The 21,897-nt window shown below is 42.1% G+C and overlaps 1 protein-coding gene across 2 annotated transcripts in view; it reads right to left on the reverse strand.

Annotated features, from left to right (window-relative positions):
- The window catches only part of RALYL (RALY RNA binding protein like), an 885,605-nt gene that overhangs the window by 819,437 nt on the left and 44,271 nt on the right, over positions 1–21,897 (reverse strand). The window lies entirely within an intron of this gene.

Raw genomic sequence — 21,897 nt, forward strand, 5'->3', positions numbered from 1 at the left:
ACTCAAAATGGAATAAAGACTTAAATGCAAGGTCAGAAGCTATAAAGCTCTTAGAGGGAAACTGAGGCAGTAAACTCTGACATACATCACATCAAGATGCTCTTTGAACTATTTCCTAGAGTAACAGAAATAAAAGCAAAAATAAACAAATGGGACCCAAGTAAACGTAAAAGCTTTTGTACAGCAAAGGAAACAAGCAAGATTAAAAGACAACCTTCACTCAGAAGGGGAGAATATAACTTCAAACAAAATAACTGACAAAGGATTAATTTCCAAAATATACAAGCAGCTCAGGCAGCTCAATACTAGAAAAATGAACAGCTCAATCAAAAAATGGGCAGAAGATCTAAACAGACATTTCTCCAAAAAGGACATAGAAACGGTTAATAATCACATTAGAAGATGTTCAACATCACTAACGATTCTGTTCAGTTCAGTTCAGTCGCTCAGTCGTGTCCAACTCTTTGCGACCCCATGAATCACAGCACGCCAGGCCTCCCTGTCCATCACCAACTCCCGGAGTTCACCCAAACTCATGTCCATCAAGTCAGTGATGCTGTCCAACCATCTCATCCTCTGTCGTTCCCTTCTCCTCCTGTCCTCAATCTTTCCCAGCATCAGAGTCTTTTCCAGTGAGTCAACTGTTCGCATGAGGTGGCCAAAGTACTGGAGTTTCAGTTTCAGCATCAGCCTTCCAATGAACACCCAGGACTGATCTCTTTTAGGATGGACTGGTTGGATCTCCTTTCTGTCCAAGGGACTCTCAAGAGTCTTCTCCAACACCACAGTTCAAAAGCATTAATTCTTCAGCACTCAGCCTTCTTCACAGTCCAACTCTCACATCCATACATGACCACTGGAAAAACCATAGCCTTGACTAGACAGACCTTTATTGGCAAAGTAATGTCTCAGCTTTTTAATGTGCTGTCTAGGTTGGTCATAACTTTCTTTCCAAGGAGTAATCGTCTTTTAATTTCACGGCTGCAGCACCCTCTGCAGTGATATAATACACTGTCAGGTATAAAACAGACACTGGTGTGACCTTACCGTGTCACACAGGAAGCCCAGCCCAGTGTCCTGTGATGACCTGGAGGGCTGGGATAGAGGGAGGGGAAGGAGGCTCAGCAGAGACAGGAGACATGTACCATTGTGGCTGATTCTCGTTGCTGTATGGCAGAAATCCAACGCAACATTGTAAAGCAATTTTCCTCTAGTCAAAAATTAAAAATTAAAAAAAAAAAAAAAGATTGCCAACGGAGCTCGCCGCACCGAGGCAGGCTGACTTTAAGGAGAACCAGCCAAGAGAGGGGCGCAGACACATGTCCCCCCAGATCCCCGGGCGCAGAAGGCAGGCCTCCAACCCAGCTGCCAGAAACGGACACCCTCACGGCGCCGTGCCAGGCCTGACAATCCAGAAAGGTGGTGTCTCCTAAGAGACGAATGATGAGAGACCCTGGAGGGCAGCACATTCGCCACAGTAAAGGGAAGAGTAGGTCAGATTAACTCATGAAGCGAACTGAGGAGGCAGGGGGACTGTATTTAACTACGGGATCCTTAGCTCTTTTCCTCTCTCTCTCTCTGAGCTTCCAGAACTTGGGTAGAGAGGCACAGACCTCCCAGATGGAAAACTTGAGCATTCCACTCTGGAAAATCTGAGGAACTTCAAAGACACACGCAATGGAGACGGATACTGGGAAGATCTCCTCAACAGACAGTTCAGCCCAGATCACGGCTCACCCTCTGGGCCACTCAGCAGCTGTCCCGGCCCCCCACGTCACGCCCTCTTACCGGTCCAAGCCCACCCCAAGCACACAGAGCATCAGGGCCTATTCTTAAATATCAACATAACCAGGGGTCATGAGACATTCAAGGAAGCCTCCAACACAGAAAGGGAGAGACCCACGAAAACACGCAGAAAAATAAAACCGAGAGGACACAGAGACCAGGAAAGCAAAGAAGAAATGACCAAGAAGTAAGAGCAAGCGAACCAGCAATACCTGAATTTACTAAAACCGCCAGGAAGCAAGCAGAGGGCAAGCATCTGTGTGTGCTCATGCACGGACGCATGATGGTGTGTGCATGTCCTCTTTCTTAGGAGAAAGTACATTTGACCGCTGTTATAGAAAAATCAGTAGATCGTGTCCTGTTACGCACTTTCTGCGCGTTATGTGCAGCATTCCTGTATGATTTTAATGTATGCAGGTAAATATTAAAAGAAATACTTAACAGAATTATTGAAACCACTTTTCTTTTAATGAAGAGAGGTGGAGGGTAGGGTCCGTATCTGCTGTCTTCTTTAGAAGCCTGTTACTACTGTTTTATTTTTAAGCTCTGTGCCGCTATCGCTCTAATTTTAAAATACATATTTTTAAAACCCAAAATGCTGCTCCTAGAATATAGCTGGTTCTCAAATGTGAGCCTCTGTAGTTCACCCTTTCTGCTGTTTCCTGTTAAGATGGAAAGTCTGTAGCTTAGCTGGAAAGAGTTTAGATGTTACAGAGTCAGTGTTCCCATAAATGGCTCACGCACACCAGTCTTGCCATGAGAACAGTTAGCCATGATGTGCAGCAGACCTCTGAAAGTCCTCTCCTCTCGGAGACGCTATAGCCATGGCTGTCTGTTCAGCAATGAGTCATACTGGCGTTTGTGGCATTTTTTGTATTGGCTTGAAGAACGAAACTTCCTACAAGAATGCGTATCACTAAAGACACTGCTTTGAAACAGTGTTGCACTTAGTAGAGCTCAATAAATACCTGTTGATTGTAATTGATTATAGGAAAGAGGCCAGGATTTTCAATATTCTAGATCTCTGGAAGTCAGGAGGTCACCATCAGCAATACTTTCATCAACATTAATTAGAATTGTGGAACACAGTCTCTAACACATCAAATCAGAGCTAAAGAGAATTCTAGATAGAATAATTTTATGGAAAACTCCAAACTTTCATATGATTTAATTTCTAAATAAAGATAACTAATCGGAGTATAATTTTTACTTAATTTTATACTTTTATAAATCAGCTAAATCCACAGGTTAGGGACTTTTTTGTTATTTGTCTCAATTCTGGTTTAGGAAATATGTAATTTTTAAACAGTATGCTTACAATAATATTAACAAACTGGTAAATTATTTTAGAAAACAGTCATGCTGACTAATGATTCTTCAACAATGAACTAAAATAATACTTTTCCAAAATAATAAATAAAAAAATAATAATACTGTTCTGGTTTTCAGCTTCTGCTTTTTCACTGTAAAATCCATTTTGAAGAAAATGTACCAAGCATGATTCAGGTTTTTGGCACGTGCGCCACAGTCAGACTGCCTTAGTGTGAATCTTGGCAGCCACCAGCTGAGGGAGTTTGAGCAGATTATTAACCTCACTGTACCTCACTCACCTCATCTGTAAAATGGGCATATTAAGTATCATGGCATACTACTATGAGGACTCAATGAGCTGGCGCATGTCGAGGCTTTAAGCACTGCCAGGCACATCATAAACACAGTGTAGGTATTTTAAAATGCATATATATATGTATCTGAGTAAAGTTTTCTGCAGACAGGGTTAGCCACTCAAGTCGTGTCTGACTCTTTGCAATCCCATGGATGGTAGTCTGCCAGGCTCCTCTGTCCATGGGATTCTCCAGGAAAGAAGACTGGAGTGGGTTGCCATTTCCTTCTCCAGGGGATCTTCTCGACCCAGGGACTGAATCCACGCCTCCTGCATTTTAGGCTGGTTCTTTACCATGTGAACCACTAGGGAAGCATACTCTTACTTCTACAGATAAGCATATTCTGATTTGATTATGAAGTATTTACTGTGCTGATGGAACTAGAAGATGCCCCAGTGGTTCACTGCATGAAGGGAATCAATTACAATTATCAGAGTATCAGAATATGTTCTACTTGAGGTGGTCATGAATGAATAATCAGCTGTATCAATGTTTGCTTGGTGAGAATCTGTTCTGTCCCCTATCATGAAAACATCTTAACTTTTATTTATTTGTTTACTGATGTGGACCATTTTTAAAGTCTTTGTTTGTTACAACAGGGCTTCTGTTTTATGTTTTGGTGCTTTGTGCAGGAGGCATGCAGGCTCTTAGCCCCCTGACCAGGGATCAAACCTACATGCCCTGCATTGGAAGGTGAAGTCTTAACCACTGATCTACCAGGGAAGACCCATTTTAATTTTTTTTTTAATTTATGTATGTATTTGACTGTGTCGGGATTTCAGCAGCGAGTGGGGCACAGGGGATCTTTCCTTGCACAGCATGGACTCCCTAGTCATGGCGTGTGGACGCCGTAGCAGACAGACTCAGCAGTTGCCGCCAGCAGGCTGAGTTACCTCTTGGCACGTGGGCTCTTTGTTCCCTGACCAGGGATTGAACCTACGTGCCCTGCACTGCAAGCCTGCATTCTTAACCACCAGACCACCAGGGAAGTCCTCCACCTTAATTTGTAAAAAGACATTTCCTATTAATTTTGGAAACGTAAAGCTAAAAATCAGGGGGCAAAGCCCAACAATGTGACTGAGTAGGTCCATGCTGTTTTTATAGGCTGATCCCCAGTATCTGTAAAAGAGGAAGTTGCTACTACTACCTGTGACCAGGCAGTCTAGAGCCTGCCTCAAGATGCCTTTTCCTCTGAACAGCCAAGGTAAGGCCCACGGTTCACAGTGTGGCCTCCTAGGAAATGCCTCCTAGGAAACACACCCCATGGTGTAGATGCTCATAAAATTAGACCGCGTGGAATTCATTGTATTTTCGACTAGAGAGCCAGAAGTAACAGACTGCGGAGCAGCAGCTGCCGCCGCGCCTTCTGCTTCCAGGTTGCCGGCACCCCATGTCCCCTGGGAACGTGCTGTCCCCGCCGGCCCGTCTCCTCCTCACACCGGTCACCGCAGGCTTCACCACTCCCGTCCTCCCCACGGCCTCCCTGCTGAGCTCAGTCAACAGCCCGCTCTGATCTCATTCCTTGCATTCATACGGATTTCACAACATCATAAAGAGAAAAGTTATCCTCTACCAGAAACGGGAGGATGTAAGGCAAGAAGCAGCGGGCGGACGTGCGCTCTCGTTCAGGGAACAAGCCCGACCTGTGACCCAAGGATGCACGCAGCATCGAGACAAGTTCTGGGAATGGAAGCATAAATACGGAAGGACAAAGTCTGCCTTCAAGAAACTGGCAACCACTGAAGAAATACAGGTCATCGATACAGACATGCGTCTCTATGCATATAAAACACGTACCAGTCAATGCGCGGCAAGGCGCAGCACAGCGTCTCTGGTGGGATGCATAGGATTGACCTCTGGAAATCACCAGAGAGACTGTGTAAATATCCCGCAAGTTTTCATTCACTAACGAATGTCAAACTGAAAAAACCACGCACCCTCTCTTTTGATAGTATTTAGGCCATTCCAGCTGCATGAAGGAGAAAGGGTGGATCCTACTTCGAAATACTTTTCATCTTGCTAACTGCTGCACAAGCAATTTTAGATTAACGGATCAATTAACTTTGTGATGAAATTAATGTCTTCCTGGGCTTCCCTGGTGATTCAGTGGTACAGAATCTTCCTGCCGATGCAAGAGACACAGGTTCGACCCCTGAGCCGGGAAGATCCCACCGGCTGCGAGCAGCTAAGCCGGCGCACCGCGGTTACTGAGCCTGCGCTCTGGAGCCTGGAAACCGCAACTGCTGAGCCCAGGAGCCTCTGCAGCAGGGCCAGCTCCCGCAAGGAGAAGCCCCCGCCCTCCGGGAAGAGTAGGCCTGCTCTCTGCCAACAGAGAAAAGCCCACACACCACCATCCCAGCACAGCCAAAAATAAATCAAATGAGTAAAACGGTTTTAAAAATTAATATCTTCGTACCAGTTAGTATTTTAACACCTATTTTCCAAATACTTTTCTGTTTCATTTCCTCATTTTATCAGCTGTTGCTTCCTCTCCTTCCGGTTTCTGTCCATTCATATTCCAGGTTTCCGAATTTCCAATTTGCAATGCTCTTTCCCATATGCAAATATTGACTTAATGATACCTATGGCATGTTACATTTTCTTCCGCTCTGCAGATGGTCTCTGGGAAGCGTAATCATCTGATAAAAATATTCAGTCTTACCTTTTGTTTTCTTTTTATAGTAATGTAGTTGGATAGTGTCCGATGTTTTCTGTTCATTTTAAATTATCTTGGGATTTTGTGCATCAGCAGGAAAATGGTTCTATCCAGGAGTGAAAGATTTGAACTCTTTTGGTGTTATTGTTCAAGAGTGGCTTTTTCTTTGGGGTAATAAATGTATTTTCTTATATTATGTATAATGCATTTTATTATGTGTTTTCAATTAATTTAAAAGTGTGTTTTTAAAATTAATTATTAGGCAGAAAGAGGATGGTGCATTGCAGGAGTTCATGATATTCCTTCCCCCTCTCTAATACCCTTAATTTCTACCATCTGCTTCTTTCCTCTCCTTAACCTCGCAACCCCGAAGGTTTCTCCTCCTTTCATTTCCCTCTTAGGCAAGCCTCCCCTGTATTCCTCATATTCTCTGCTAGCCAGTGCTATGCTCCTCCAGGTGGCCGACCTGTTCTCAGACAAGCCCTTATCTGTATTTGCCACCAGCAAGATCCTTGCAACTCACCTGTCCACTGCTCAATCTCCACCTCATTCTTCATCCAGCATGGGCTTTGGAACTGGCTATAAAGATTCCATTTAACTTACTTCCCATTGAGAACTATATTGAAGTCTGAAATTCTTTGTCTCCTAGTTACTGTAGGAATGAGTTAAAAGCAATCTTATTTGCTCTTCTTGTTGATTTCAATTTTTTTTTTTGGCAGGGGGGAGAGGGTGGGTAGGATGTTTGGAGAGACCAAATTTAAAAGCCATCCTTAACCTGAAGTAATCTAGATGGTTTATCATTTAAGAACCACACAGATTTATTTACTAACTAGGAGATAAATAGATTACATTATATCATACTATTTCCAAGAAACACCTGGAGTAACAGGCAAATGTGGCCTTGGAATATGGAATGCAGCAGGGTGAAGGCTAATAGAGTTTTGCCAAGAGAACACACTGGTCATAGCAAACACCCTCTTCCAACAACACAAGAGAAGACTCTACACATGGACATCACCAGATGGTCAACACCGAAATCAGATTGACTATATCTTTGCAGCCAAAGATGAAGCTCTATACAGTCAGCAAAAACAAGAACGGGAGCTGACTGTGGCTCAGATCATGAACCTTTATTGCCAAATTCAGATTTAAATTGAAGAAAGTAGGGAAACCACTAGACCATTCAGGTATGACCTAAATCAAATCCCTTATGATTATACAGGGGAAGTGAGAAATAGATTTAAGGGACTAGATCTGATAGATAGAGTGCCTGATGAACTATGGAGTGAGATTCATGACATTGTACAGGAGACAGGGATCAAGACCATCCGCATGGAAAAGAAATGCAAAAAAGAAAAATGGCTGTCTGGGGAGGCCTTACAAATAGCTGTGAAAAGAAGAGAAGCAAAAAGCAAAGGAGAAAAAGAAAGATATAAGCATCTGAATGCAGAATTTCAAACAATAGCAAGGAGAGACAAGAAAGCCTTCCTCAGGGATCAATGCAAAGAAATAGAGGAAAACAACAGAATGGGAAAGACTAGAGGTCTCTTCAAGAAAATTTGAGATACCAAGGGAACATTTCATGCAAAGAGGGGCTCGATAAAGGACAGAAATGGTATGGACCTAACAGAAGCAGAAGATATTAAGAAGAGGTGGCAAGAATACACAGAACTGTACAAAAAGGATCTTCATGACCCAGATAATCATGATGGTGTGATCACTCACCTAGAGCCAGACATCCTGGAATGTGAAGTCAAGTGGGCCGTAGAAAGCATCACTTTGAACAAAGCTAGTGGAGGTGATGGAATTCCAGTGGAGCTATTTCAAATCCTAAAAGATGATGCTGTGAAAGTGCTGCACTCAATATGCCAGCTAATTTGGAAAACTCAGCAGTGGCCACAGGACTGGAAAAGGTCAGTTTTCATTCCAATTCCAAAGAAAGGCAATGCCAAAGAATACTCAAACTACCACACAATTGCACTCATCTCACATGCTAGTAAAGTAATGCTCAAAATTCTCCAAGCCAGGCTTCAGTAATATGTGAACCATGAACTTCCAGATGTTCAAACTGGTTTTAGAAAAGGCAGAGGAACCAGAGATCAAATTGCCAACATCTTCTGGATCATTGAAAAAGAGTTTGAGAAAAACATCTATTTCTGCTTTATTGACTATGCCAAAGCCTTTGACTGTGTGGATCACAATAAACTGTGGAAAATTCTTCAAGAGATGGGACTATCAGAGCACCTGACCTGCCTCTTGAGAAACCTATATGCAAGTCAGGAAGCAACAGTTAGAAGTGGACATGGAACAACAGACTGGTTCCAAATAGGAAAAGGAGTCAGTCAAGGCTGTATTTTGTCACCCTGCTTATTTAACGTCTATGCAGAGTACATCATGAGAAACGCTGGGCTGGAAGAAACACAAGCTGGAATCAAGATTGCCGGGAGAAATATGAGTAACCTCAGATATGCAGATGACACCACCCTTATGGCAGAAAGTGAAGAGGAGCTAAAAAGCCTCTTGATGAAAGTGAAAGAGGAGAGTGAAAAAGTTGGCCTAAAGCTCAACATTCAGAAAACGAAGATCATGGCATCCAGTCCCATCACCTCATGGGAAATAGGTGGGGAAACAGTGGAAACAGTCTCAGACTTTATTTTGGGGGCTCCAAAATCACTGCAGATGTTGATTGCAGCTATGAAATTAAAAGACGCTTACTCCTTGGAAGAAAAGTTATGACCAACCTAGATAGCATATTCAAAAGCAGAGACATTACTTTGCCAAAAAAGGTCCATCTAGTCAAGGCTAAGGTTTTTCCTGTGGTCATGTATGGATGTGAGAGCTGGACTATGAAGAAAGCTGAGTGCCGAAGAATTGATGCTTTTGAACTGTGGTGTTGGAGAAGACTCTTGAGAGTCCCTTGGACTGCAAAGAGATACAACCAGTCCATTCTGAAGATCAGTCCTGGGTGTTCATTGGAAGGACTGATGCTGAAGTTGAAACTCCAATACTTTGGCCACCTCATGGGAAGAGCTGACTCATTGGAAAAGACCCTGATGCTGGGAGAGATTGGGGGCAGGAGGAGAAGGGGACGACAGAGGATGACATGGCTGGATTGCATCACGGACTCGACGGACATGAGTCTGTGTGAACTCCAGGAGTTGGTGATGGACAGGGAGGCCTGGCGTGCTGCTATTCATGGGGTTGCAAAGAGTCGGACACGTCTGAGCGACTGAACTGATTTTTTCAGTGTAATAAAAGTTTTGTTAAAGTGCATGTCATCCCCAATTATTTTGTTGTCTTCTACTCATATGTAAAACTTGGAGCGACTTTCTTTTTCTTTCTTCTTCTTTTTTTCATGTTATTATCTTAGTATTTTGACATGGTAAATTGTTATCATTGTGGTTACTCAATGAAATTATTGTTTGGAAAAGCATGCTGACCAATCAGAAAGCAGAGTCCTCGCAACATTTGTATCAGGTGTACGCAGGGCAGTCTTTTGTGGAAAAGTTATCCAGTGGACCCTGCCCACATCTCTTTTCCTTTTGGCACAGACATGGTGCTTTACTTTCTTAGAGAGAGAGAAGTGAAAAGCTGATCACCTGAATTAGGCCAGAATCACTATACTCCAGAACAAGCAGCAATTATGAGCAGGCCCTAACTCTATTCAGATATTCACCCCGAATGGGAAAAAAAAAAAAACAGCCAGGAAGAAATCTCCCTAATGGGGCGGGTCACTCAGCAAAGACTATGAACTCTCGATCACTGATCATTTGATGGGGAAAAATTCATTCTCACTCAATTCCCTGTATATCCTTAGCATGAACTTTGATTACTGTAAGTCATTTGTTTTCATTGTTCCTTTTTCATACTGAATAACTTTGTTTTGTTGGATAGATATGAAATCAAACACTTACTCATAAACATATGACTAAAAAAAGCGTTGCAGTTCATGTCCTCCCAAGTATACCGTGTATACACTATGTGTGTACATGTGTATACACACAGGGCAAAATTATTGCTCAGGCTGATTACACTGGACGCATGAGAAGGCAACAGTTAAGCAGCAACAATTAAGGCAGGTAAAGGGTTTCAACGATCTCCCCCACCAGATGGCTCCCAAAGAATGAACTGTACGCGCTGACCACAGGCAGAGAGGATGAGCGGATGCATTATGGAGGGAACCTGCTCTCCACACAAAGTTCCAAGGCTCTATTTCTGGCACCGAAAACCCACAGGAAACTAAGGAATGGAAAGCAAGCCAGAAGACTAAACTGTTTTCCTTAAAAGGCTTAGCCTTCCTCAAGGAACTTCATAGACCCTTTATTTGTTAAATAAAGAAATTTCTGATATCTAAAATGTAGTATCCTGTACTTTACACCATCTTTGCAGTTTTTTTTCTAAATCAAATGTTTAATTTCAAAACATTAGCCTCTTCATTCATAAATTTAGAAGTACACAACAATCCCCAATGCAAGATCTCAAACACCCTGTGCAGAAATACTCCTTTATCAAATTCCATGAAACCATTTTTTTTTTAATGAAAACAGTAAATACTCCTTACTGTTATGCCTGCTTGTTTTCCACGGAAGCAGAAGGAAAAGAAGCTCCTTACGGCAAGGATCATTTGCATAACCTCAAGGGGCTTCCCAGGTGGAGCTAGTGTTAAAGAAACCGCCTGCCAATGCAGGAGACAGAGACTCGAGTTGGATCCTTGGGTCAGGAAGATCCCCTGGAGTGGGAAATGGCAGCACACTCCAGTATTCTTCCCTGGAAAATCCATGGGCCGAGGAGCCTGGCGGGCTACAGTCCACGCGGTGGTAAAGAGCCAGACACAAGTGAGCAACTGAGCATGCAGACACAAGCTAAAACCCCTGGAGAAGAAAGCGGCAATCCACTCCAGTGTTCCTGCCTGCAAAATCCCACGGACAGAGGAGCCCGGTGGGTTACAGTCCATGGGGTTGCAAAGAGTCAGATGCCACTGAGCAACTGAGCACACAGGCCTGCAAGCTAAGGCAGACGTATGGCACGGTGAGTAATCAACACTTGAAAAATTATGAAATAGGATTTTCAAAAACGTTAGCTCACATTTTACATAGATTATGTGATGTACTACTTTTCTCTCACATGTCTTTTATCTTTCATCCCCAGAATTCTGTGTCAGAATTCTTACGGAGGTGGAGAAGCTGCAGGGCAAGGGGACAACACACGGCTGAATCAGTCTAAGGGAAAGGCTGTTTTGGCGTTCACACTCTCATGGTTTACATGCCTAGTGTATCAGTATCTTGCAAACATTATAAAATATTCTTCTGATCGTCACAATTTCAAGTGGTCCTTAAATTACGGTAACACAGTTAAACACAGACTAAGAAGGACATTCCAAACCCGAGAACTAGAGTTGTCCATCACTATGGTTCAGGAGTCACAACTGTCAACCTGAGGTAGATGTGTAAACCAACTAAAGTCATGAGACATTTGTTCAGCACATCTCTTAGAAAGTACATAAAACAAAGATCATGAAAAGAGACTCAGAAGGCCACAATGAAACCTCCTATGTGAATTAAGTCCAAACATGTATCCATGAACTAGGTAACTAAGAAGGTCTTCCAGACTTTGAGAGGACTTCAGTAAATAATCAATAGTGAAATATACTCTCTCAGTAAATAATCAACAGTGAAATATAGACTCTGGAATGCAAAAGCAGAAAATCAAGAGATACCTGGAGTAACAGGCAAGTTTAGCCTTGGAGTACAAAAGAAAGCAGGGCAAAGGATAACAGAGTTTTGCCAAGATGGTGCCTTGGTCATAGCAAACACCCTTTCTAGCAACACAAGAGAAGACTGTACACATGGACATCACTGATGGTCAATACCAAAATCAGAGTGATTATATTCTTTGCAGCCAAAGATGGAGAAGCTCTATGTGGTCAACAACAACAAAACAAGCCCAGGAGCTGACTGTGGCTCAGATCATGAACTCCTTATTGCAAAAATCAGACTTAAATTGAAGCAAGTAGGGAAAACCACTAGCCCATTCAGGAATGACCTAAATCAAATCCCTTACGACAATACAGTGCAATTGACAAACAGATCCTAAGGAATAGATCTGATACACAGAGTGCCTGATGAGCTGTGGACGGAGGTTTGTAACATTATACAGGAGACGGTGACCAAAACCGTCCCCAAGAAAAAGAAATGCAAAAAGGCAAAATGGCTGTCTGAGGAGGCCTTACAAAGAGCTGAGAAAAGAAGAGAAGCGAAACGCAAAGGAGAAAAGGAAGGATATACCCATCTGAATGCAGAGTTCCATAGAACAGCAAGGAGAGATAAGAAAGCCTTCCTCAGCGATCCATGCAAAGAAACAGAGGAAAACAACAGAATGGGAAAGACTAGAGGTCTCTTCAAGAAAATTAGAGATACCAAGGGAACATTTCATGCAAAGATGGGCTCGATAAAGGACAGAAATGGACCTAACAGAAGCAGAAGATACTAAGAAGAGGTTGCAAGAATACCAGAAGAACTGTACAGAAAAAGGTCTTAAAGACCCGGAAAACCCTGATGCAGTGGTCAGCTAATAACCTCATAGAAACAGACTTGAATGGTAGTTGCTCAGGAACTATTGAGGGTGGAGGGGTGGGGTATTAGGGGAGATATGTTGGTCAAAGGACACAGGCTTTCAGTTAGAAGATGAGTAAGTTCTCACATGCATGCAGTGGTACCGGTTAATAATGCTGTATTTTATACTTGAAAGTTGCTTGAATAAGTTCTTACATGCATGCAGTGGTTCCGGTTAATAATGCTATATTTTATACTTGAAGGCTGCTTGAGTAAGTTCTTACATGCATGCAGCGGTTCTGGTTAATAATGCTGTATTTCATACTTGAAAGCTGCCAGCAGCAGCATAGGCTGTGCTCAGTCGTGTCCGACTCTGCAACCCCATGGATCACAGCCCACTAGGCTCTTCTGTCCATGGGATTCTTCCAGGCAAGAGTACTAGAGTGGGTCTCCATTTCCTCCTCCAGAAGATCTTCCTGTCCCGGGGACTGAACCCATGTCTCTTGCGTCTCCTGCACTGGCAGGTGGATTCTTTACCCCTAGAGTCATCTGGGAAGCCCAGATCCTAAACACTCACACCACAAAAAAAAAAAAAAAAAAAAGGTAACTGTGATGCAATACAGGCACCAGCCAACGCTATGGTTCTGGTCGTTCTCCAATATGCAAATGTATCGAAGCAACGTAAGCTTATTCAGTAATATTCCAATTATATCTCAATAAAGTTGGAATAAATAAAAACACATCTGAGAAATCAATAATGAAGGGAGATGAATGCTTTACCAGACATAAATGGGCAAGGGCACAAAGAGAAAATTTACAAACTGAAAAAAAACTATATGCTGTAAATTTTTTAAAAGGTGACAGAAAGGAACAGACATTCCAGTGAAGGCGAATCACTCAAACGTGGTGGCTCTTTCGTGATAGAAAAGGAAAGCTAAGGAGGTAAAGAGCCTTCCCAAGCCATCCATCTGGATCCATTGTGAAAGAGGTGTTTACATCTGCTAAATATGTTAAACCACTCCCTCTCTTGTTGTTACAGATCAAATAGTTAATCTCCATATCATATTGTATCTTGGTCACTAGGTATGAAAGCCTAGGAATCAGGTGATCTCTGTTGGAGATGTGAGACAGAACCATGTCATTTCATCATACTGAACAGGAAAAAAAAAATGATAGAAGTTATATGCAATAGTGTTCTTAAAAGCAAGAGTCCTTTTTTCAGTCGAATCAAAAGACAAATGGACAGATGGTAGAACCTGCCAAAACTAAGAAATGGCCAAGCAAAAAGGACTAATTGGAAATGACTAGGCTCTTGAGAGCATATGAGCAATTTAACTGTGGAATTTTTCCAAAATTCCCTAATGCACTGAAAATTAGGGGAGTTATCTAGCTTTCCTTTATGTTTCTGTTTGTACCAGAGCGAGGTACAAAAAAATAAATAGGTAAAAGAGCTGCCAAAAAGCAGGAAAGAAAAGCGAGGTAATCAAAAGTGCAGCAGGATATTTTAGACAAATGAGACGGGAAAGTCAAGTGTGCATCAGTGGAACAATAGCTGCCCAGCTAAAAGTTTCACTGTCAACATCAAAAGCAGGAACAGCAAAGAAGCCACTCTCCAGCAGGTGACGAGGAGTCACTTAAAGAGCCTGAGCTGTATCAGGACATTTCCAGCAGCGCTGTAGCAGTGGCGTTAGAACAAAGACCAAGAGAGGGAACGAAGCATAAACTGGAAAGTCAGTGCATCATCAAGGCACTCAAGAGCCCAAAGTATGAGGATGTCGGTTCAAGCGGAATAAAAAGAACACGGAGGGGAGAATTAAATGGACTCGGTAAGCAGCGAGGGTGGCCGCAAAAAAGGAAGGGGGATAGCACAGAGAATGCCAGCATCTGAAAGGGACAGAGAGAGAATGGAGGCAGCATGTCAGCAACAGGGGAGCAGCGCCCGGCCTCCTTTCCTCCCTCAGAACTGCAAACACTAAAATACTCACTCTGACTCTACTCAGCTCGTAAGCCATAGACGACAAAAGCTGGAGTGAGTCAGGGGCTTTGAGCCGCTTAGCTGCCGGTTTGGAATCAGTGTGGTAGACGAAGGCGTGTCTCCATCAAAGCCACCTACAAGTTTTTCCTACAAGATGGAAGCCTGCAGGCTTCCTCTATTAAAGGTGTCGTAAATAAAAATCCAAATACGGGAACAAAAGAAACCCAAAACCTAATTGCCAAAATATATCTACAATACATCAAGGGATTTTCCATGTCCACAAATACCAATCTGCTTTGCCACTTTCAAATGGCTATATTCTAAAGTTACATAGCTTTTAACTAATTCCTTCTTGATAGGAATTAAAGTTGTTTCAAATGTTTTGACCTTACCCATAAACTGATGACTGTTAAAATGCCTTTGTGGAACACCACTTTTATTAACTTGTGTGACTATCTCTCTAAGGTACATTATTTGATGTATCTACCTACCTATCTATATATATATTATATGACTAAATATATACATTTTTAAACATTTTCATACATATTATCAAAAGGAAATCCAGAAGTACATCATTTTACACGCCCACCAACAGTATATTCAAATGTCCATTTTCACTCAGAAAAACACTGAATATTGTTAGCTGAAAAAACAATTTTCAGTGGATAGCCTAAAATGACCTCTCACTGTCTTTTGGCATTTATTAGATTAGTATAAAATATGAATATATTTGCACATGTATTGGCCAATTAACCACTCCTATCTCACATGTTGAAAACAACGTTTACTTTTTTCTTTCAACTTGTACATGTTATTCTTACAGTAGAAAAACTTTATATTTTATACAGCTAAATATATCTCTTCTCTTTGAATCTTTGTCCTTGGTATCACTTACTAAAAAAAAACGCTTTACATTCCAAGCCACCTAAATTTTGAGTTAATACTTCTATTGTTTCAATGTACAATTAAATGTACAATGTACAATTAAATGGTAAATAATCTGCCTGCAATGCAGGAGACCAGGGTTCAATCCCTGGGTCGGGAAGATCCCCTGGAGAAGGGAATGGCTATTCACTCCCGTATTCTGGCCTGGAGAATTCCACGGACAGAGGAGCCATGTGGTCACAAACAGTCAGACATGACTAAGCAAAAGACACTTTACAGTTAAATATCTCATGCATTTGGAATTCATAGTGAAATAGAAGTGAAGTATTCACCAGACTTTTTCCCCTAAATAACCACCTTCTATCAAAGCCTCTTTTGTAGCGGCTGCCTTTTTATGATTGTCTGAAATGTCAGCCTTAATCATACACTAAACACCTATATCCCAGGTATATGTGACTAATCCACTCACCTGTATTTCTTTCTTAGTTTCCTGAACTGCACTTCAATTTCCTGAGCAAGAAAGGGAGACTCACCCGGAATCCTGTGACATTTAGCTGTCTCCTTATGGACAAAGCCTTTAATGTTTCATCCATTCAACTGGGGTGTAATTGGAAACACGGGAAAGAAACCTTTGCAAGAAGAGTGTGATAGGCCTAATGCAACATCTATGAAGGTATTTCCAACATCTCATGCATTTCCAACGTGCATAATCCAACATCGAGGCAGATGCAAGCTTGTAACTTAAGCATATAAGAAATAAACAGAACTCTACTAATGTACTAGGGATCATATATCCCAAGAAACATTTTTTCAGGACAAGAGAAAGTACCTTAAAATGTCCTTTACCCTCATCTTAAGCCACTGTCACAGCCTCTTTACTGGTTGGTAATCCTTCCCCCTGGTGTGAACTACTTCTTCCCCCTGGTGTGAACTACTTCTCCCCCTGGTGTGAACTACTCCCACGGCACTGCACAGGATGTCCAGAGTGATCACACAGAAAAATGGGACTATTTCTTCTATCCTATAAAATCACCAACAGTATCACAAGAACTGGGGGATATATTATTTGGAAGGGATACATTATCCTCCTATTTGGACTTCCTAATTGGGCATCGCTGATAGCTCAGTGAAGGGATAGATAGGCTACCCGCTCCAGAATTCTTGAGCTTCCCTTGTGGCTCAGCTGGTAAAGAATCCACCTGCAATGCAGGAGACCTGGGTTCGATCCCTGGGTTGGGAAGGTCCCCTGGAGAAGAGAAAGGCTACCCACTCCAGTATTCTGGTCTGGAGAATTCCAGGGACTGTATAGTCCATGGGGTCGCAAAGAGTCAGACAGGACTGAGTGACTTTCACTTTCACTTTTCTAATTGGACCTAAGTTAATTATGATACGTACGTGCCTTTTCCTCTAGTCTTATAGCTTGCTTCAGGCAATCTGAAAATTATACTTTTCTCCACACCATGTCACGGTCCCTTATTGATTCCCAAGTTTGGGTGACCCTTCCCCTCGTCCATCCATCCAACACCTCCCATCCATCTTAGCACAGGTATCATTTCTTACACAAAGTCTTTCCTTTAAAATATTCGGTGGGAATAATACGCTTTATTTGGTGTCCTTGCTATGTTCGATGTTTTATGCTTTTCTCCTATAGCATTTGCAAGATTCCATTGCAATTATTTGTTTAAACATCTTCTCTTCCTGGAGAAGCCTGAAAGGGCCAAAGCTATTTTTTTTTTTCTCCCAGTTTTATTGGAGTATAGTTTCTACACAATGCTGCATTAGTTTCTGCTGTACAGCAAAGTGAATCAGCCAGATGGCTACATATATCCCCTCTTTTCTGGATTTCCTTCCCTTTTAGGTCACCACAGAGCACCGAGGAGGGTTCCCTGTGGCATACGGTAGGTTCTCAGAGTTATCCATTCTTTGCAGAGTAGTTGCATATGTCAACCCCAATACGTATCTTGGCATCACTCGCATCTGAAAGAACGCCTCCACATGACGGGCTAGTCACTCAGTCGTGTCCGACTCCTGCAACCCCATGACCACAGCCCACCAGGCTCCGATGTCCATGATGTTTCCCAGGCAAGAAGACTGGAATGGTTTGCCATTTCCTTCTCCAGAGAATCTTCCCAACCCAGGGATGGAAACCCAGGTCTGCAATGCCAGCAGAGTCTTTACTGACAGCCACCAGGGCAATCCGCTGCTGCCAAATGGAGGCTCACTAAATAGATGTAGATGGAACAAACACGGTTTAACATGGGAGTTAAAAGCAATGCTTTGGAATCAGAAAGGCTTGGACTTAAGCATCACCTCTGCTATTTAACGGTTGTTTGAGTAATTTCCTTTTCTTCATAAGATCCCATTTCCTCATCTGTGAAATGCAAACAGTGAAAAAGAAACTTGTAAGCATTATTAGAATTACAGGGCTTCCCTGGTGGCTCTGTGGGTAAAGAATCTGCCTGCAATGCGAGAGACCTGGATTCCATCCCTGGGTTGAGAAGATCCCGTGGAGAAGGGAATGACTACCAGGATTCTGGCCTGGAGAATTCCATGGGCAGTCCATGGAGTTGTAGAGAGTCGGACATGACTGAGCAGGTTTCACTTTCACTTCCAATGTAAAAAAAGGACTTAGTAGAGCGTTAGGCATAAAATATCTGCCCAATAGTGGTAGCTATTAGTAGTGAAATGAGTTACATTAAGTTGTGTCCATAGTAACAACCATTTCTTTCCTTGGTGGTTCAGTGGTAAAGAACTTGCCTGCCCATGCAGGAGACAGACGTGGGTTCAGTCCCTTGGTTGGAAAGATCTCCCGGAGAAGGACATGCAACCCGCTCCAGTGTTCTTGCCTGGAGAATCCCAGGGACAGAGGAGCCTGGGGGGCTGCCATCTATGGGGTTGCACAGAGTTGGACACGACTGAAGCAACTTAGCAGCAGCAGCAGCATGAAAATCGAAAGGAAAAAAAATCCATTTCTTTATGGTTTTTAAAAATCTCTCTAAGGAGAATAACTAGAGAATAATTTACTATACAACTAATTTATATAAACATATAAATACATAAGTCTTTAAATACTACAGTTATCTTTTGTTCACATTATTCATAGGATAATTTATGAAATTCACAAATATAATTACATTTAAAGAAACACAAGTACTGTTTATACATGCTATTATTTATTATTTTCCTCATCCAAATTAATGGATTAGCGTCATTTTCACAAACTGTTCAGTAATATTTAATAATGTTATGGGGTTGGTAACTCTTCATGTACAAATTATCTCATAAATTATTTTATGTTATTTAATTATATTATGAACAAAAATGCAAACTTCCTTAATTAAATCAGCACCATAGAAAATTTTATAAATTATTATATATATTTTTTAAATAGAAATTTGAATAAATTTCTTTATCATTATGTAGTCTGCTCACACTAATGGAGATTAACAATGAACCCTGTTTCTATGGACTCTGTTAGATTAAATTTTATTGAGTGAAGTATAAATTATTTCTTTGTCATTTATGTCTGTCTACTTTTCAAACTAATTAGGGGTGGCACACAACAAAGGGGTATATAGTAAACGGGACAATTGGCAATTGTCCATTTCCTTTATGTCACACTGAAGTTCTTCAATTTTATTAATTCTGCAGAGTTTTATTACCCTGTATTACATAATCAGATTTTCTTAAGATGAGGAGAAATTCATTGCAAGTCAGGAATCTCAGGTTCCAGCTCCAGGTCTGCCACTACAAGAATACCTGACCTCAGGTGTCACTTAAGTTATATCTTCATCTATAAAATGAGAATGTTGGACAGGACATACCTCAGGGTTTACTCTAAATTACAGCATGTCTTTCTTCTAAAAGATCCATTCTCATTTTTGGCTCTGAAGTCTCTATTTATTCTCCAGTTACTCAGTTGTAAACCTGAGTCACTTTAAGGTGAAGTGAGAGATACGAGCAGCTACATAAACGATGATGGTAAAAATGAGAAAAGGTGTATGGGTTAAATTAGCATAGACTGAACTCGGAGTCAGTGAGTCTCAGTTACATCCCAAACGAGATGTTAACATTATGGAATGAATCGTTCCAAATTCTCTCACGGTTGAAGCAGTACAAGGGGAACTCGGTCACTTCCATTTAACGTGAGTCTCCCCTCTGCACGGGAGACCCGCTGGTCCTCTGCTGTGCACCCACACGCTGAAACTGCTCATTCCTCAAGGTCCAGGTCAAGGCCCACTGCCTCAACGAGACCATCCTTGGTTTCCTTATGAAGACACAGGGCAAAGGCAAATTCACATACACTCCCATCATGACTCTGAACACATCCTCTTTTCTCTTCAAAGGCAGAGAGTTTCATTTCAGATTATTCTGCCTACCAAAGAGACCAGAAGTATACCCCGTTTTATATAATCTGCCCCAAATACGGCTCAAGGATGGAAAGATTTCCTGAACATATGGATATTTTTATGGACGAAAACTGAGTAAGTGAATAGCATGAGATCAAACTGAAGACAGATCTGGGATCTGAGCACTAAGGGCCATTTATGGAAGACACTAGAAGATGTTTAAGTCACAGCAGGGGGATGGCGCATATGCTCTCACACACGCTGTGTGTGTGTATGGGTGTGTGTGCTGCCTATGAAATAAAACTTCGATGACTCACTCACATTTAATGCAGCAAATGATACAAGAGAGTACAGGTACCTCCTCTGTTTCAAAACTCTGAAGTTTTTCTTAGAAATACTGATGCTATTACCATTTCCAACTCTACACAAAAGTTACCAGATTTGTCATTTCATACTCTCAGCGTCCAGCGTTAGTCTTATTCTCAAGAGTCCAGTGTTAACCCAGCCATCCAGAGGTCAAGTGTACTTGCATCAGCCGAGCTCCCGAGATCCCTCTATGGCGATAATTTTGAATGGGCTCTCGTACGCTTGAATACTTGCTCCACCCCCATTATTGGGGTGTAAGCCCTTTAGCTGATCTCCCTTGCTCTGGCCCCTCCATCTCACGGCCCTCCCCACCTTCATCTTCTCACACTAAGCTATTTTCTCTGGCTGGAACGTGAACTACCACAATCATATGTGGGGGGTTAACCTGCATTCATTCTTCAAGCCTCAGATGAAACAGCACTTTCAGGACACAATGAACGCTCAAGAATGAAAGAGCACCTCTTCAGCTCACCCCCTTACCGTTCTACACTTCGCCCACTGAAGCACTGATCTCACTATATAAGGTTATTTGTTTATGAGTCTGTGCCCTCTGTTTAAATGCATATTCTTGGTGGACCAGGAGGGTAACTTTTAATTTGCAGTGATAGGAACAAAAGAGTCCCCTTGAGCGATATTTGATAAACAGATATATAACTGTCACATATGACAGTAATAATTTTAAAAGTCCAAGAAGAAAACTTGCTTTCTAAATCACTATTGCAATAATGAAAATAATTTCTAAGACTTGCTGCATGGTGCCTGGTGACCCGTAGCTATTGTAGCCATAATTAATTCTTATCAAGTTTACATCATTCCTTCACAGGAATAGGGGAGTCAGGAGGAATAGTTGTTGGGGGAAAATGTCATCACAGAGTGTGACTCATATGACAGGGGGGCACTCAGATGAAAATATCAAAAAAAAACACAACATTTTTACATGAATTTATAAATTTTTATTGTAGAGAAGATTATATAACTTTTGTGTGTTAAGTACTGATTAAATTCTCTTTTTCTGGTTACACCTATAAATACCTATTGAATTCCCGCTCAATGCAACTTTGCATGAGACTGAGCTAGCAAGAATTAGACATGAAGTTTTTAGAATGATAGCACCCAGAACGGCAGCTTCAAATGTTTTATTTTTTTTTAATCACAATTCTTTCAAGAAACACATTTTCTCTTGAGCCCTACTAAAGAAAGACAGGGCATCCCAAGAACCTGCCTGCCAATGCAGGAGACGTAAGAGACACGGGTTCCAATCCCTGGGTCGGGAAGATCCCCTGGAGGCGGGCGCAGCCACCCACGCCAGTATTCTTGCCTGGAGAATCCCCATAGACAGAGGAGCCTGGTGGGCTACAGTCCATCGGGTTGCCCAGAATCGGGTATGACCGAGCGACTTAGCATGCAAAGAAAGAACACATAAAGGCAGTGCTTCCTGGGAGGCTCAGTGGGCACAGAATCCACCTGCAACGCAGATGCAGGAACTGGGGGCTCAGGCCCTGGGTCGGGAGATCCCCTGGAGGGGAGCATCGCCAGCCACTCCAGTATTCTTGCCTGGAGGCAGAAGATCCTGGCGGGCTGCAGTCCACAGGGTTGCAAAGAGATGGACACGACTGAAGTAACTGAACATCCGTGCACTCAACATAAGTAAATACAAACACAT

The sequence above is a fragment of the Ovis canadensis genome, chromosome 9 (genome assembly GCF_042477335.2).
Source record: "Ovis canadensis isolate MfBH-ARS-UI-01 breed Bighorn chromosome 9, ARS-UI_OviCan_v2, whole genome shotgun sequence".
NCBI lineage: Eukaryota > Metazoa > Chordata > Mammalia > Artiodactyla > Bovidae > Ovis > Ovis canadensis.